The following is an 8160-nucleotide window of genomic DNA, read 5'->3' as shown; positions in this document are numbered from 1 at the left end:
AGCCTCCACTGGATGTGCGATCACTGATTTAATTGCTTAACAGTTTACACATTGGTTAGCAAGTCATCGAGCCATTATCCGATAAATTGACAGGCTGGGCTATACAGAACTTTCACACCTATGCTGCCAATTGGCCTGGTCAGTAATTTAAGTGGCTGGCGTTCAGACCTCTCAGTAACCAAGGTCAGTGTGAATCCATGTAGCTATTGTTTATTCACTAAGATTGACCAAATCTCGTTTCTTTTCGTGAGACCGATTAAAATTCGTGAGAAATGTGTCTCACGCCGTGAGGATTTTGGGGGTTGGAGTGCAGAGTGCATGAAAAAGGTCACTATGACCTCAGTGTGACCTATGTTTTGAACTTTGACCTTAACTTTTGAAAAACAATTGTCCAGGGCATATTTTCTATACTATTTCACCTGGAGTAACCAGATTTTGTGCACAAGGACATATTGGGATGGCGGAGTACAAGAAGTTTGTCCCTATGACCCCACTGTGACCTGTGCTTCCTGAAATAAATGTACTGTTTGTTAAATATAGAAATCATCACCGATAGGGGACTATGAATTGCCTTGCAATACTTTGCCTTGTTGTTTTGAAAATACAACACATTACTTTTTCAGCTAATATTTATAGGTTTCAGCGATAGACATGTTCTGACATCTACTGTACACATTCCGATATCTACTGTACACGTTCTGATGTTAACTCTACACATTGTTATGTCAATCTTACACGTTCTTATGTCTACTGTACAAATTCTGATTGCTACTGTACACGTTCTGATTTCTACGGTACACGTTCTTGGCCAACTGTACCCATTGTTATGTCAACTGTATATGTGCAGATGTCTATTTTACACGCTCTGATGGCTACTCTACACTGTCGGTGTCAACTGTACACGTTTTTGTGTTAACTGTACACGTTCTGGTGTCTACTGTACATATTCTGATTTCTTCTTTACACGTCATTTGGGCTACTTTTTACATTCTGACGTGTACTCCGCTCTTTCTGTCGTCAAATGTGTATTTTCTGGAACCTATTGTGAGCCTTCTGAGGTGTTATCTAAACGTTATCAAGTCTGATGATGTGTGAACCAAATGATGTATTTGTATATTGTTTTTGCCTTAATTATCCATCGTTAATCTCTTCCAATATTTTTATAGAGTTTGCAATTTTGTTTGATATATGATGTAAACATAATTACGTAATATTTTGGTTGTGCCGCTATTAAAAAAACATATATCAGCTGCTTCATCAAACGAAAAACACTCTGGTGATATATATTTTATTTTCACTTATTATGCAAATATTTTTTTTTTATATGAATCATCACTTTTTATGATTTATTGCTTAAGATATCCATATTTTCATTGCTAATCCCAAAATGTTTGTTTCAAAAAATGTATTATTCACCATATAGTGTCTCTTTCGAAAAAGCAATGAATATTGCAAATCTTTTTCAATTCAACATGGTTTAATAAATCCAGCCGATTTTAAAGGAATCGGGCAACAGGCAAAGCATATATACGAGCTCTCTCCCTGACATGGTTAATGTCATCTCGTGAATACTATAACAAGTACATTTGTATTCAGTTAAAAACAATTATTTAATACCACGCCTTATTTGACCTTTTCATTTGAAGACCATTATAGTTATTTCCATTTAAAGTAAACGTGTACCAAGGGAGACAACCTGGTTGAGAAGACCATTATGGACTTTTGGAAAGTGATATATGAATACAGGTTAAAATGTATGCAGGACATGAAAATGTTTCGAAGCAATATATTTCAAGCATGTTTTATAAAACAAAATCCCAAATGATGACGAGGTAAAACAAGTCAGTTGGTATGAAAATCGTCATAGAAACATGACATAGCAAAAGGTTCAACAGTTCAATATGTTATCACGATCTTTGACAGACAAGAGGAACAAATTATGTTTAAAATCCACACAATAGTTAGTAATGAGCTAGTAAAATATTGTTACAGAAATAATAGTTCCTCGCTGCATTTAGGATCCCGCGTCCACAGTCATCCATATGGTATCGTACATGTTAGGGACGGTCCTAGTCAGGGAATCAAGTTTTTTTATAATTTTCGTCAGATGTGGCATTCTTGGAAATTTGATGCCCATTTTCAGTGTTCATAAGGGCCATCTGAAATAAGAGATGGTGAAGAAAGGGCAATTTATAGTTAACAAAATAATTCGAAATGTTAATTCGTAGTGCGATGCTGCTAATGCAATAAGTAAAGTCACGCTTTTCATTTATTCATAACGTTGCAAAAAGCAGAACATGGTTTTCAATACGCCTACTTAACTTAATGCAAAGCAATAGTGTCTATAGGGGTACATGTACAAACAATTGTGTATGACACACGTCTATCATGTTTCTAATGCTGGCTTCATTTTATCAATTCATTATAAATTTTCAGTCTGTTTAATGATCGATGCTAAGCTACACAATAAGATTTCAACGTTGATGCATTAAAAGTAATAAAGCAGGAACGAGACTTCAACAGACACTGAAATATCGTAGCTTGAGACTTCTTCAACAGAAAATAATCTTGATAAAGTGGTTTACATGTCAACAGAACGCATTATACGGAACACCCTGTGTTGGAATTATAACTATAATATTCTTCCCAAGAGTACACTAAAACGGTACAAAAATGCCTACGTGTAACACCTTTTTAAGCTAAACACAAACAAATGTGTATTGCCAAAAAGTTGTTGACAAACCTGTATTTACATCAAGGACATTCGATTGTCTTTTTAGATATGATTGATACACATAGATAAAAACTAGAAAAGATATTTCTGTCACATTACAAAAAGTACCTATATCTGCCTCGTGTCTTATGACTTGTTGTAAGATGTCTGACATATGAATAGGTCCCGCGTTATCTCTGTGCTTCATCGAGAGACGCCTGGTCTGTACAATAACTAAGATGATCAGCACCAGTACGACCACTCCACATCCAACACCTATCCCGACTGCAGCAGTTTTGCAGCTCTCTGTGTTCTTAAGACCTTTAATAAGGTTATTGATGTCAGCACTACTTTAAAAGTGTATTTTAAGTTTAAGTTTAAAGTCAATTATATATGTCTGTTTTATACACAATTTTATCAAACATCTAGAATGTATTTGTACCTTCATACATACTTTTCAAATTTAGATGAATGCCGGTGTGAAATGAAAGTGCAAAGTACTTTTATCAAAATTAAACACAGTTGAAAAAGAAATGCTACAGAGTTAAATACAAAGTTAAAAAATCAGAGTAGAGGTATTTGCCATAACTTACTAACCTGCACAGTATCCATTGGTCTGGATACAGAAGTTGTCATTGCAGTCGTGTGGACAATTTTATCACAATGCACACCGTAGTATCCAGCTAGGCATTATGAAACGTGACCAGAACGTAGATATATATATTCAATTTGTCCTAAGATGTTCCCAAATTGACTATTCACACATTATAAAAGNTTCAATTTGTCCTAAGATGTTCCCAAATTGACTATTCACACATTATAAAAGCATAAATGATTAGTTTTCAATCACGATATAAAAGAAAACTGTCTCAAAGGTGAAGTTGTTATTATGTTATTGTATATGTAATTAGAATTTTGTATCTTTGCTTTTATGTAAGTATTGTAAGGTATTGAAAATCATCCATTTTTGTGTCGTTCAAATTATATGTTGTTATACAAAATAGTGCCTACCAATGGTACATAACTAACAGAAAGAGGAACACATAGAGGAACCATTGTCTACATACTTAAGGCGGCATTAAGGACCGTTCCTAAACCAGATTATTCAGATTTTCTCATTCCTATTGGTTGAACAATATCCTGTTTTTCCATACAAAAAACAATAACAACTGCTCGACATTATTCTTTTGGGCTTCAAATGGGGTAGCGGTACATTACTTAAACATAACTTAAACGCAGCATATCAACAATTTACTAAACTACGGTGGTATTATTTGCAATAATATACTAACCTTTGCAATGCCCGTTGGTCTGGTTACAAATACCTCCCTTACAGTTTTGCAGACAACTTTAATCACAAAAGGCATAGTAATATTAAAAATTATTTCTTCTAATAATTTAAGTTATCACACTGAAAACTTGTTTCATGCTTGGGGAAATAATTATTTACATTATGTGCTTATAAGAAGGAACATGCAATTTTAGTGAAGAGATATAGTTTAAGCATTCGAGTTACTTCCCTTCATATGGTAGACAGTTGTTGTGATTAAATGTTTAGAGTTATCGCCCCTTAATGGTGGGAAATCCTCAAAGCCAAAATTAACACATAAAAAGACGTTTGTCAAAGAAATCTGGCTTTGTAGCACAGGTTTGGTTTGTTTTAATGGTGTTGACGTCATATTTGACAGTTTGCAGTTGGTATGCAATGTCGATAATGATCGATTGTTTCCGACATTATTTTTTGGGCCCTGATGTTTATATTCGGGAATAAAATGCACCAAGTAGTAACATGCGTCATTATGCCTAACTATGTTCACGTTATTGAAATGATTTTAATTACTTTGCGTTGTAAACAGTCGTGCTTGTTCGGTTTATTTTTATTCTGTCATTTTTTTTCTCGTCTCGCCTGTATAACCCTTACCCTCACATGTGGTGGATGGAGGAGGGGGATGCGGGTGATTTTAATTCACCCATTTTTAAAACAGTAGTAGCTTTTATCCGGGCACTCTCTTCCCTTTCATTTGAGCAATCAAATACATCTCCAGCACACACGCAGGTATACACATTTTAATATATAGGTCACATGTATTATCAGTCTTAAACAATATGTATTTTTTTGTTACATGTCTGTGAAACTAAACACAAGTTTATAACTAGTCTGAAGCAAAATTGACAACCTGCCTGTGGGTATGAATTCAGATGTATGACCTTGTAGTTGAGTCTAAAATAACAAGTACTGTTCGTAATCGTTTTTGTATGTATAATAATGCAATTTTATCAAATTACTGTTACACAATGAAAGGCAATCATGGAAAAAAAGTCAAGATACAAACATTTTAACGACTGAACAGTTAGTTATGTATACAGTATTTAATTTCCTTTAGTAATGAAATACATAGCAATAACCATTTTCTCCACTCACACCTTTATACCTATTTCGTAAGCTTTTTTTAAATAATTTTAATACCGCTACAAACAGACGTATAATTGGTGGCACTAAACTTTACTTTCACTTTCACATACTTAAAAATAGGAACCTGTGTTTTCAGATTTGACAAAGCTGGCCATGCACAGCTTTCGTTTGTAACATTCGAGGATGACGTAGAGAATTTCCAATGTCGGGATGCGTTCGTTTCGCAACAAATCTTGTATTGGCCGTGTTGTACTGTATTGTCCGACTTTTTCCTGTGTTGACCGACTTCTGGATATGTATTGCCCGGGACCGATTTTTCTGTATTGCGACAACATGAAGCTAGTTAATTGATAAAATGAAGCACTATGTATATAAGTAAAAGTGTATTACATGTAATAACGCTATGGCAAAACTAAAAACCAAGATGTACCTCCAGAGAAGGTACCTTGCGCCCGGAAGTAACAAATAATTTGCATTACTTTCAATTTTGAATTGATTTAAAATTGATTTAAGTGATGATATTTCCATTTGCGTATATCTGAGCAACCAAGGGAAAATAAAACACATGACTTTTTTCATATTCATGTAAAAAAAACTGTATGCGAAAAGGATATTCATATGTAAAACCCTGACGCCCGCTGTTTAAATAGGACAATTACAGTATTTTTTCACTTGTTAATTTGTAGATATAATTCAATCATATTTTACTTCTTATAGTGGTCTGTTGAGGAATCGTAAGCTATTAAAAATTAAAGAAAATATATATGTACACCATATAATCAACCCAGGAGATCACAATCATTAGAAAATCATATCCAAATATAGAGACGACAAAGGAACAACATAAAAAAAGAAGTGAAAAGCGATTGTATTTCATTAAATAGATGATATTAATATCAGGTGAAGTGAGACAAAAGTATATCACATATGTCGATAACATGTCTTTATTACTACATTATTATACAATATACTTTTTCTGTTCGTTGCTTTGTCATAATTACACCATAGGTTCATTTCATTTTCGTGGTGACGGGATGCGGTGACTTTCACTGAACAGTGTCAATTAAAAGACTGCGTACACAGGTAACATCTGTCATTGTGTAAGTGTTATACATAGTTTTAAAAGTAAGATAATACCAAAATATAAGTCTTTGGGCGAAATGAACATATGGTGCAGTTGGTATTTATTTGTTTCGCTTTCAGTATCGACTAACTGACTTCGGCCCATCAGGAGATTGTTCACGTCTTTGTTCAGAGACTATATCCTTTCTTAATGGATAATTTAACATTTTCAAAGCATTACACAGTTTTGCTAGTTGGTAGTGTTTGAAATATCTGGGGCATCAAAATTTGATTGTAGGATACAAAATCATCCCCCCCTTGGTAAACATCGCTTTGAAAATATGTGGACTCTATACTTTGAAATCCCTGCAGGTTTTTTTGTTTTTTTTTAAAAGGATGTGAGTAAGAAAGAAAACGTTTTGCAACTTAACTGCTGTTATACATGTATCACCGAAGGACATTATAAACATTCCAGTGTGGGTGGTGGTTTGGAAGTCAAATCTTATACACCTTCACGGGAAGTCTAGCCATGGTCTCCCAACATAAGTCTCTGCTTTAAAGTGTAACTACTATAAATTTTCGGAAAAATTTAATGAATTTGATCCGTGTTATCTTATCGAAATATCGCACATCGGAAATGATTAATCTTGAAAGTGTATGTAAACATATGTAAACATAACTAAGAATAATTCTTCAGAGTTTATAAAAAATACAATACATGAATGAGTACGATAGGTAAATATAACACATAAATAAGTACGCTTCTGTATGATTTAAGATGATATAAGACAATACGTATAATAAGTACATTGATACGTATGATTATTTATAGTATTGGTGTATATAACACATTAATGAATACAATTCTTTACGGTACAAGCAAATATAATACAATAAGTGTGATTCCTAATTGTGCAGAAAATGTAACACATTTTCAAGTATGATCCTTATAGTATAGGTAAATATAGCATATTATGAAGTTAGATTCTTTATAGTAAGAATAAATATTACACAATACTAAGAATGACTTTGTAAAACCAACGTCAATTTCTCCCACAACCTCTAGTGTTTCTCATTTCCGGCTCATTGGTTAAATCTGCTAAGATTTGGTAAACATTCTTGTTACCCACTAGTGGATGAATGTCATGTTTATCTAATTTTCGTTAGCGAGTTTTCAAACTGTAAAAGACACTCGGTAAACCTCGTGTCTTTTATACAAGAGGCCGAGAGGGCCTATATCGCTCACCTGGATATCGATGCAATCATGGCAAAATATTCTCCAAATGAGATCCAAGGGAATATGTAGCATATCTGTATTATATTTGTCATGCCCAACAAATTTATGTATGGTTATGGGGTTGGGATCTCAACTGTTTCCAAGCTGTGACTCAGAAACTAGGTCCTGAGGGTTGTGGCCAGACCCCAGGATCAATTCTAATATCATGACTGCATTCGTCTCTTTTTGCCCAGCATTTGTATTTATAGTTTTGGTGTGGGGATCTCAACCGTTTCAAAGTTTTATTTTGAAGTTATGACCCAGGGGTTAAATCACCAAGAGTGGGGCAGACCTCAAGGCCATCATGAAAGCATATGTTCACTCATCTCTTTATACTCAGCAAGTGTATATATGGTTATAGGGTGGGGATCTCAACTGTTTCCAAGATGTGACTAAGAAACTAGGTCCATAGGGGTTCGGTCAGACCCAAGGGTCTATTCTAATATCATGACTGCATGCGTCTTTTTATGCCCAGCCTTTGTATAGATAGTTCTGGGGTGGTGATCTCAACCGTTTCAAAGTTATGACACAGGGACTCTGTTTTCAAGGGTGGGGCCAGACCCTAGAGCCAACCTGGAAGCAATTGTGCATTTTTCTCTTTATACTCAGCAATTGTGTATGGTTATACGGTGGGGATCTCAACTATTTCCAAGTTATAAACTTTTTTTGACCCCACCCCTTAGCACGGGGAGGGGG

This window comes from Mizuhopecten yessoensis, unplaced genomic scaffold (genome assembly GCF_002113885.1).
Source record: "Mizuhopecten yessoensis strain PY_sf001 unplaced genomic scaffold, ASM211388v2 scaffold7889, whole genome shotgun sequence".
NCBI lineage: Eukaryota > Metazoa > Mollusca > Bivalvia > Pectinida > Pectinidae > Mizuhopecten > Mizuhopecten yessoensis.
This window is presented reverse-complemented; position numbering follows the sequence as displayed.